Source organism: Abramis brama, assembly GCF_963993115.1.
Source record: "Abramis brama genome assembly, chromosome: 4".
Lineage (NCBI taxonomy): Eukaryota > Metazoa > Chordata > Actinopteri > Cypriniformes > Leuciscidae > Abramis > Abramis brama.
The window spans coordinates 28246323-28257749 of NC_139966.1; positions in this window are offsets into that span (position 1 = coordinate 28246323).

An 11427-nucleotide genomic window follows, 5' to 3' on the forward strand; every position below is an offset into this window, starting at 1 on the left:
TCCATGAAAACCTGCAAAGCACGGCCTGCGGCGTAAGATATCTACGACCGGACTCTCGTAGACTCGTAAGTTACACGGACTTCATCCTCCGTGAAGTGCTTAACACACAAAAAAGTGCCCCTCTTCTCTCGGTGTAGCCCAAATCCAGCGCTTTTTCAACATTTCGTCACAAGGAAAGCTGTGCAATTATAAATAGGGTTGTTTCTTCTGTGAGTGCAAACATAAAAAGGTGCGCAACAGGACTGGCCGCTTTTAGTCTCCGCATTTGTCCTCCGACTGCTACTGCTAGCGCTTTCACCGGAAAAGAGTTTACCCTACTTCCGGTCTCGGCGGCCATTTTTGTGAAATAGGCCTATTGGGACACAGCTACATTTCTCGGGTCTGTACTGGTGAATCTACTGTTGCAGCAGTTCTTGACTCGAGAACCGCAGAAGCAGTAGGTCTATGTGTAAGTGTGTCGAGCTGAGAACTGCTGCAACCTGAATATACAGTCGACAAAACTAAAAAGTTGAAGCATGTCTCCAGTAGGTTTAATGCGTTTCTACTGTTTTGATTAACACAATAATTACTTTGCACCCTTAATATCTTGGCAAAAGTTAACTTCAAAGATTTATATCAACTTACTTCCTGTCCCTGAAAATAATAATGTAGTTTGACAGTTTTACAATCCATTCATTGTGTTTCCAGTCTTTAAAATAATACAGTGAAAAGACAGTAATTATGTGATAAACATGTTTCCAACATGTTGTATTTTTTTACACTTACTAATGTTCAACAAAATACTTAAATTTCGTCAGCTCATCGGTTTTCTGTATGTCGAACGTGTCTGAAAGAAACAGTCCTCGGTTATGTACTGGTACCTCGAGAACCGTTGTACAAGTACGTTCGGTAGTAGGGCCTACACACATGCTCAGTATCAGCTTCTCATGCTCATCAGTTCTCTCAACATGCCTCAGTTCAGTGAACTGTTGGAGTTAGAGTATTACACTCCGGGATATTGGTTTATTTTGGTTTGGAGGGACTGTCAGGAAGTCCGAAAGTGGGCGATATGGTCTACAATCCATATTGCGATATACATTGCAGCCTCTTGCGATAACGATATATATCACAATATATAAATTATAATAAAACCATTTCAGAACAGGTTACACAGACCCTGCTAAACAACTGCTAAATGTACTTTTGAAAGAAAGAAAGAAAGAAAGAAAGAAACGGTGCATGTAGTTTTGAGAACATTTATTGTGCAAAACTGTAATTATACAACATAATGTTGCAGATAAATAAAATTCAAGTACACTAGCTGCAGAGACTTTAAGTAGGCCTAATGTTTATATTATGGCTTGGAGCTTATGAAACCCCAAATTTAAAATTAGAATATTGTGAAAAGGTTTTCATAAAGCTGTAAGCCATAATCATCAAAATTATAACAAATAAAGGCTTGAAATATCTCACTTAGCGCCATGCCATAGACAGTAAAAAGTGCAAAACAGTGCAGAAGGCACCAAATGTAGTTTTAGTTACATAGTTTTTTAGTTATTTAGTTATAGTTTTAGTTTTAGCTATTTTCTTAAAGTACACAAATAAAAATAAAAATTTATTATAAAAATAAAAAATATATCTATCAATCAATCAATCAATCAAAACAGAGCCCTCCTGACCACTTTTTTTTCACGTTATAAGCACTCAATTCTAAATCAATGTTTACACATACCAAGCTCCTTAGCAGACTTCACGTAGAGACGCCACACTGAGGCCTTGGACACATGAGTTGGCAGCAACTTCACATGCCAATCCTTATGCCCAGGCTGTCGGCCATTGTCATCTGCATAGTTTTTTATGAAGTCCACAACTCTGTTAGTCTCAGCCTCAGACGGAACGTTGGCTAAACGTCTGATGCATATGGTACACTTAACTGGAAACACTTCAGGAATGTCGAAGTCGTCATCTGATTGGTTGAATTTTATCGGATTTCCGGGGGGCGCGAGTGTCGCGTTTATTTTCGGTCCGCCGGGAAACAAAGCGCAGACGTGTGATTGCGGAAGAAAAACTGTTGTGTTTACATGAGTGACAACGAGATGTGCAGATCGCTTGTGTCATGAAGAACGCCAACAAACTCCTCCAGCACAATAGTAAATTCAGCTTTGTCTTTAGAGTCGTGTCCACGGAATAATCTGTGTTTGTTAGTTTTAGATGCTTTGAAGGTCTCTGAACAAAGTCTGCATACGTTTCCTACTGATTTACTCTGTGTTTTGATCAGATGTGGTAATGCAGACGCCATTGTTGTTATACGTGCACGAACAGATCAATGACTTACTGCTTGTTTTCTTCTCCTTCTTTGATTTTCTATGCTGACTGACTTGTTGCACGCCGGTCTGTTGTTGTGGGGACATTTCCACGCCCCGAAACGTGACGCTGAACGAAACGAACTGTAATTGGTTGTTTGACATGTCGGTCAAACGGCCTTATGGGCGGGCCTTGGCCAAAGAAAGCTGCTATGAATTCCAGACCTTCAGCCGTCAGTCTGAAGGTCTGGCTACGCGAGACTACAACTCTGTTGATATCCTCAGGGCTGATGAACCTGGCTGGTGGACATGGCAGTGAGTGCTTCTTCCTCAAACGTGGACTTGCCCCATTCTCCTCATAGTTTTTGACTATATTGCCAGAGCTCGCTGCCGGCTCACTTTGAAAATTAATGACTTACATTTAGAAAATCGCTTTCTGAAATTGATTTGATTCGGTAGAATATAGAAACGTGGTCCCTGTACTTACGGTTAATTTGTTTACTCCTTTTTGTCTTAAGGTTAAAATGGATAAACAGTAGTTTATTGCATATTCAAACCTTCTCATGGATAAACACAAAAAAACCCCATTTAATTTCATGCTCTGCTCCCGGTAGTTGCTGATCATCTGGCACCTCCAACATCTTTGCTGGCTTGGCCATTGGTCAGGCACTAGATGCAAAGCTCCTATTGTTTGACCGCCCGTACTCCCCAATATGGACTAGACAGAAGCGATATTTAGCATTAACCATTAACAAGATACAACAGAGAATGGCCAAAGTATATAATTCACTTTTTTCGCGTACGCAAGGGTCAGCGTACAGTGTGCGTGATGCAAATTTAGTTGCAAAAAAGAGTACGCACAGTGCCGTTTTTTTTTTTACCCACGTGTACTTTGTATGTGCAGGTCGCACATGCGTATTCAATTTTTTTTGCAGTAATTAGTTTATCCACAAGGTGGCAATCGTGCCCTGGGGATGTCGATTCAAAAGGTAGTCAAAAACTGCATAAACAGAACAGACCGGAACGCATGCAAGCTACAGCAACAATGGAGGCCTAAATCGAAGAGAGATTCTGCGAAGAGGCTAGAAAGAACCCTCGTTTGTACAACTCACAAATATATTTACATGGGTTGTATGACTGTGCATGCATTGAACGCCTGTGTATGCATACAAGTCAAATGAAGTATACTTTGCAAAGGAAATTTTTGTACAATAATGGAAATATTTACATTTTAAACCATGAAGGCAAGTCAATAGATAACTCTAGAGCAAAGTTTGCATATTGCGTGTGTGATATGGCGGTGGAGAATTCTCAAACCCCAGTCAATTATTCACTAAAGAAAGTAAAAACATCTGACGCTGCATTAACGGTTCATATTCTCTCAGAGACAATGAGAGCTGAATCTACTTCAACGTGCTGATAATGATATAGGCTAACTGTCTTATTTTATTTTCTTAATATTTCTCTTGTGGCCCCTAAGTAGTGAATAAATTAGAAGTAGTTTGTTTTAAACAAGTTGTGTAACCTAATCTCCTCCAATAAGCGGTAATAATCATTTATTAGGTCAGCTGGTGCTGATCATCTTCTGATCATCGTCTTATCGGCACAACCTGTAGCGGGGCCCTCCAACAAGCGGGGGCCCCCCCTGCACCGCGTGCCCCTCCGTTACGCCACTGCTTGTACGGACAAATTCACACAAAATTATGTAAATACACCCACGAGTATCCTAGTAAACAGTCGGTTATATCTCATGTGAACTTATGCCGAGTTCAGACTGCACGATTTTAGCCCCGATTTTGGCTCGCCGACAGGTTTTGAGAAATCGCAGACAAATGCCCGAAATCACAGGCAAATCGGTGCTCGTTCACGCGAGTGACAATCACGCAGTGTGAATGAGCAAAGACGCGATCTGAGAGAATCACCGACGAGTCGCAGACGCCTGTGAGATATTTGGCATGCTAAATATCTGGACCTGTCGGCGATTCAAAATCCTGCTGTGTGAAAGTGTTCTGACTGAAAACTACATCGGCGATGACCGACAGCCAATGAGAGAGCAAGATACAGAGCAGCGGGGAGTTCGGGGAGGAGTTATAGGTCACAATATCAGTATTTTAATAGATATATTTACAATGATATCAAACAGAAACAAAGCACAAACATTTGCTTGACCAGCAGCAACAGCAGCACATTGCAAAAAAAATTATTTACCCACAACTCTCTTTGCAGAACACACAGTCCTTGCTCCCCTTGTCTTCCCAGCCATTTCCTCATGCATAATATGTTTTTCTTTTTCTCCTTTTCGCTGCAAATCAGTGCACAGACAATTTGGATCGCAAGCTTCTTGCAGGCTATCATTTTTAATAACAATTTCAGTCTCACGCGGGATTTTGCGCTATTTCCTTATCACTTCTCGCGTGTGTTTGGTTGCGAAACGCAGTTTGCGGACCAGACAGAAGTTGTCAGCGATTCTTCCTCCTGAAAGTCATGCAGTGTGAAACCTCCTGTCATCAGTGCATTGTGCAGTGTGAACACACCAGCAACTGAATGTTACCCCAGATAGTCACGCAGTGTGAAAAGAACAGTGACCCGACTACTTTGAAAATCGTGCAGTCTGAACTCGGCTTTAGACAGTATTCACATTGGACCCGTGCATTCGGTCTTAAAGGTGCCCTAGAATGTGAAATTGAATTTATCTTGGCATAGTTAAATAACAAGAGTTCAGTACATGGACATGACATACAGTGAGTCTCAAACACCATAGTTTTCTCTTTCTTATTTAAATCTCGTTTTTGAAAAACACCCCTGAAAAACAGGCGAATCTCCACATAACACCGACTGTTGACGCAACAGTCGGGATCATTAATATGTACGCCTCCAAAAATTTGCATATGCCAGCCCATGCTCAGTGCCAGGCAGAACTGCGCAGCCGAATCATCAGAAGTTCTGCAGGTGAAGAAACAAGCGAGGATCATAGGGAAAATGGCAGATCTATCTATAATCTATCTATAATCGGATAACGCTACAGTTTAATTCGAAGTTGTTAGTTGCTCTGCCCATTTCACCACGGACTGTTTTTCTAACCTGGAACAATATCAAGCAGCCAGGCTTCTCTCGGCGTCTCAAACGGACGAAGGGGGCAATTTCAACTAACATTATATTCCCGCAAGCGGTAAGTAGTGATTTTATTAACGATAATTTACACTGTGTTATCTAGATCCAGCGCGATATTGTTTTTTCCTCGAGAGACATCATGGCTTGCAAATGAGCGAACGAAGCATGGCAGTTGCTCAGTGTTTGGATGTACAAATGAACACAAAAGTATTTTTTTAGCTCCTTCATCCGAGCCTCTGGAGAACCAGTGGGTTATGTGAATTTCTGATGTGTAATTGTTCAAGTTCAGACAGATAATCTTTCTCTCAAAGTCGTTCAACACTGTTTATGCATCAGTAAATCGCGTTGCAGTGATAAGATCTTCATTCACGCGATCAACAGGCTGTCATCTGCTCAATGGTCATCACTGCAACCTTTTATGTGATGAGAATAGATCTAAATACTTAAACTTCTCATGATTCGTTAATCCCGATAGCTGTAATAGTAAAAACGTATAAAAGCTGTAATAGTAAAAGTTTTCCAGATAGCTCTACATGTAATGCCAGATATTTCATATGCAAGCATGTCAGCCAATCACAGCAGTGGGCAACAACACTGAAGTCTCACAGCAGACACGCCCCTTCAAACAGAGTGTTCAAATCAAGGGATGAAATCAGGCTAGGAAATATGCCTTTTATTTCTAAATTATAACAAATTTTGATCTAAAAAACATACTAACATTATAAGGGCACCCCACGAAACATTATAAAATAATAAAATAATCCATTCTAGGGCACCTTTAAAGGGGCAGCAGTCTAATAAACCTGCTGCTGTGTTTTAATGGTAATCAAACAAAGAAATCACTCACTGCTCCTTGAATAAATACCTTTTATAACTTTATGAAAATCCATCTATATTTAATTTATACAGTAATGAATATGCAGTGTTATTTCACATTTGATTACTTTATTCAAATTTCTGTACCTGAAAACTCCAGTTAGACCTACATGAAAAACTCTTAAAACTGTTTATTTCATTTGTGGCCTTTCTTCGTTCTGTTGTGTTTATTTGTGCCATTTGTTCTTACGTTATTACTGACTGTTTACTTGTCTTTGATAATGTTTTAAATTCACACTAATTAGGCTAGTAGTTTTTACTGTAGTATAAAAAGTGTAATAGAGAATTGCAATGATTCATTAGTGTCTAAATATTTGAACCACTGACCCAATCCTCAGCACTGAGCCCTGCTGGAGCAGCTTTAAATATGTGCTGTGCTATTAAATGATAGATAAAATATAATTCATTTCTGAAATGAAATGTCTGTTACTTTCACTGGTCATTCTATTGCTCTAAGCATGAAATATAAGGAAATAAGGAAATATAATTTGGCTGAACAAAATACCGATGCCTTGACTTCAATACCGGTTCCTGAACGGTACTTTTTGTTTTTATAAAATCCGTTTTAACAAGATTACATAACACATTACCTCAGAAAATTTGGTTTTATTTTTTCAGTTTGTTGATTTTTTTTTTTTACATACTCAAATACTCATCTCCTTAGCCAGTGCACATAGGAATAAAATATAACCAACACCATACATCAGTGCAAATAGATTTAATAAAGTTTTAGTGCAAAATGAACAGTTTTGTGAGGCTCACTGGATAAGCAGGCTTTAGCAGTATCATTATAGTTTTATTTAATGCCATGTCAGCATCTGTGACTATCTTCATGGCAATAAATGAATAACAAAAATACAATTACATATATATACGCAATAAAAAATAAAAACCAAGCAAACAGAAAAAAATACAGCAATTAATATTACACAAGATTTTTAACATTGCACGCTATAACAAGATATCAAGTTAGATCAGTTATTGTCAAGTATTTTTAGCATCAATTTAGCTAGCTATCTATAGCCATACATCCAAACAATATCTAACGTTACATAGGTCCCAGTTTGTTTCACCACGCACAGAAACGTTAACTAAAATCGTACACAAGCATGTACAACTACAAGTAAGTTAGCTGATTTTGTTTGTTTGTTAGCTACAACTTAAAGGTACAATATGTAAGATTTTTGCATTAAAATATCCCAAAATCTCAAGGCCAGTGTTATGTATTTTGTTAAGTTGATTACTTACAATATCCAAAATGTTTCCAACTATTTTTAAATCGTGAGAAAATTGCGATTTTAACCAAGGAAACGGGGCGTTATAGCAGGGGTGAGCTGGGAGTCGCCAGTCAATTGCATCATATCCGCATTACCCTTGGTTTCCACTCGTACTGCGTGGAGTCCTGGACAAATGTGGAAGTTGTAGTTGTAGCATCTATCAAGCAACAAACGTTAGCTTTTTTCGTGCTGTCGTTATGGAACACTATTATTCTTTACCGATTGCAGCTGGTTCTGTCGACAAAGCATGCTTAATTTTATATTTTCCAAATGTAGCATTCGTGTTTATGTAAGGAAAGTATTATTGCTTTAGGTTTGTGTTTAGTTTATTGACATTGTTTATCACATCTGGTGTTTATGGCCATGTAAATAAATATAGCATGTGTTATACATAAAGATTAATCAGTATTTTGGCAAATGATGTGGGTATATTCGAATGTACTTTTACAACAATTGTTTAGAACACGTAAAACTGCGCCGCATTATCACAACAATGAATTCAACAAATACAGTAACATCTATGATAACCAATTTAGTATTAAACCTTACTTTTCTTGCTGTTAATTCATTTTAATGAAATAAAAGTGTGATAAGGTTCAAGAGTCAGGAAGGAAGAAGACTGGGGTCGGCGTGACTGGGACTCATACTTTATTAAAATAAAACAAAACAAACAAAAGTCGCGCACAACGCACATTCACCATGGCAACCGCGACGACACAAAACAGTTCAAAAATGAGAGCTCGGATCCACCGATTTTCTTTCTCTCCGTCCAATTTACCCAATAATACTGCAATAAGACACAGGTGTTCGTCATTTGATTCGTTCGTTCATTCGCTCATTTCATTTCTCTCTCCCGTTACAGACCGCACTGAACCACGCCCCCCTCGCCACAAAAAGCATGTCATTAAACGCAACATTTATAAAAATAGAACTTAACCTCATCCATGAACATGATTTTTCGATTCCCGTCTGACTGATTTACATCCACGGTGGAGTTGAAAACAACAGTTCCCATCATTCCACGCTCCTTCACATCGTCATCAAGCTACGCCGTTGTTGTTGTTTGGAATGTAGCGCCCCCGTAGCGGCAGAAAATGTTGCATATTGTACCTTTAATCTTACCTGTTGTTAAGTTAATGTTAATTCCGTGCACTGTTAAGTGCTTCATTATATTTGTTGTGATGCCGGTCTTGGCAGCAATTGTCTTAATACTGCATACTGCATTGTCACAAATACTGCATCGAGCCTGGTGAAATGTAGCCACACTTTTGATCTTTGAGTTTTCCACATATTTTCCACATCTATGCAATATTATGGGGGTTTGGACACTTTCACACGTCACGTGAGCGTAAACTAGTGTTTTTTAGTGCTTATTGGCTCCATGACATTGACGAGTTAACCCCTTAGGTATCGAAATTTGGTACCGAACGACAAGACGTTTTTCGATACTCTGTAGTATCAAGGCAATTCGGTTGGTGCCTAAAAAGTATTGAACTCGGTACCCAGCCCTAAACAATATATATTTTCTCTCTCTCTCTCTCTCTCTAGAAAATATATATGATTTGCCAGATTGTGCTATAAACATTTAAAGAAGGATTGTTATTATAGTAAGTTTCTAAACATGGGAGCTGAACTCTCTCATTTAATGCCATTCCCTTCACCACTACTCTATATAGTCTGAATAGCTTTCTCCTGGTGTTACATCCGCCAGCTGGAGTGTTCATAATCTCCACCAGAGGGCACTCTTATCATGAACTTTCAATTGCCTGGACTGATTATGTTGTGATTAGGTTCAGCTGTGTGTCATTAGCTTGTTAAGCCCTGCCTATATAAGACCTGTGTTTTCAATCATTCTTTAAGTCTTGTATGCTGTTACACTGCATTTCTAAGCCCTGACACCCAAGCAAAAGAAGCACAAGATATATTTTGTCAAACAAATGTCTTTACATGTCGTACTATGTCAGTCTTATTTTTTTATTTATTTTTTTCTCCCAAGCACAACATTTGTTTAGTTCAGTTTGTGTATATAAAGCTGATTGATAGGGAAATGAAAGAGGCTGAATTCAGATTAGAAATTCTCCTTTGAACCTGTCTGTTAATACACTTGTTGCTGAGTAGTAGTTTAACAGTGTAGCAAACTAGCATTTGAACACTACATCAGAGGAAGAAGTTGGCCTCTGGATTTAATGTCTCTATATTAGTCTTTTTTTTTTTTCTTTTTTTTTTAAATGGGTCTTCTGTCAAACTTGATGCCTAGCATTCTGAATACCCAGGTGCTCCTGTTGTTTGCCTGTCCTCTGTTGTACTAGAATTCACAAGAGGTTAAAGTATGTAAAATGAGGATAGTGACACCCACAAATAAATGTTTCTGCATTAATGATAGAATAAAGGAGAGAATAAATTCAGAAGTTTTATCTAACAGCCTTATTCTGTATCTTTAAATGGAACTCTATCAGTATGCAATTGTTTTGGACTGATTATCAACACTCTTTCAGGATGAACAAATGCTTTAATAAATGAATTTAAAAAAGGACAGCTCCTGCTCATAAACATTTTATATTGCTAGAAATCAGTTTACATTGTGTGTGTTTTTAAACGCGTTGTACAGGAGAAATGCTGAAACACAACTAAAACTTTTAGTGTATTAAATGTATGCATATATTATCTCTCTATTCAGTAACTGTTTAGGCAATTTGAACCTTTCTTTCATTGCTTTCTTTTTCAGCGTTTAAAAAAAAAGAGAGTCAATATCACATTTGCAATCCTGCTCATATTCATGAAAATGGCTCTTATGATATTGCTTAATTACATCCTGTTATAATATATATATAAAAACAAGATTTCATACAAGTACTTTTTTTGCAATCATATCTTGAATTTGTGGGCATTTGTGTGAATTATGGCCATTTTACTTTGAGATAATCCTGCATTGATTTCAAACCCGGCACAACAGTGACAAAAGAAAGCGCATTAGAAACAAGTTATTGATTTCATTTTAAGCAGTAAGTTTTACATCAAATCACATTATGTAAACAAATAAATCAGACAATGCACCAGCAATTTAGTGATATCTTGAGAATAAATCCTGTTGTGGTTTTAAGAAAAAATCCTGAGTCCTCAGTCTGAAACGAGACCAAGTCTTTCAAAAAAAATGTCTTAAGTACAGTCTCGAAACCAGAGGTTCATAAGGCATTGGCAGTTAAAATGCATGTTTATATATTTCAAAATGTAACTTTCAATGCAGTAAGTGAGGTTTTATAATTGTATTTATTGGTTCAGCAGATTATGAACTTAAATACACCATGTACATTAGTAGCAGCACAAGATAAAATTAATGTGACCTTTTAGGTACAATTAAAGTAAAAACATATTAAGAATCAACAAGTAATTTACATTTTAAAGTATGCATCTTTATACATGCTCAATTAAGCATCATGAAGTAAAACATAATTTAATGTGACAGAAAGAGACAATGAGCCTCATTCACCAACCGTTCTTACGAAGAAATGTGTTCTTAAACCCCACTTACACACTTTTTACGAAGATTCTGACATTAATTATCTTGGATTTGTTCTTAGCTAAGAGCAAAATCTATGCACACTCGAGAGCACTCTTACGCACATTTGAGTGATGACAGTTTGCTCCAAGTAATTGGTTACTGCATTTTATTTAATTCTAAAGTCGTTTACAATGATATGGTATTTTACTATAATCACTCCGAAGAAGTAGCAGTGCTTCGCCTTCTGAGAATATAGTTCCCAGTATGTATACGGTTAGAAGATGGCTATGTCTCATGTGACATATCTGTACACACTGTGACTATACAAATCACAACATGTAAATAGGAAAATGTTGGCATAATTTACAGGGAACATAAGTAA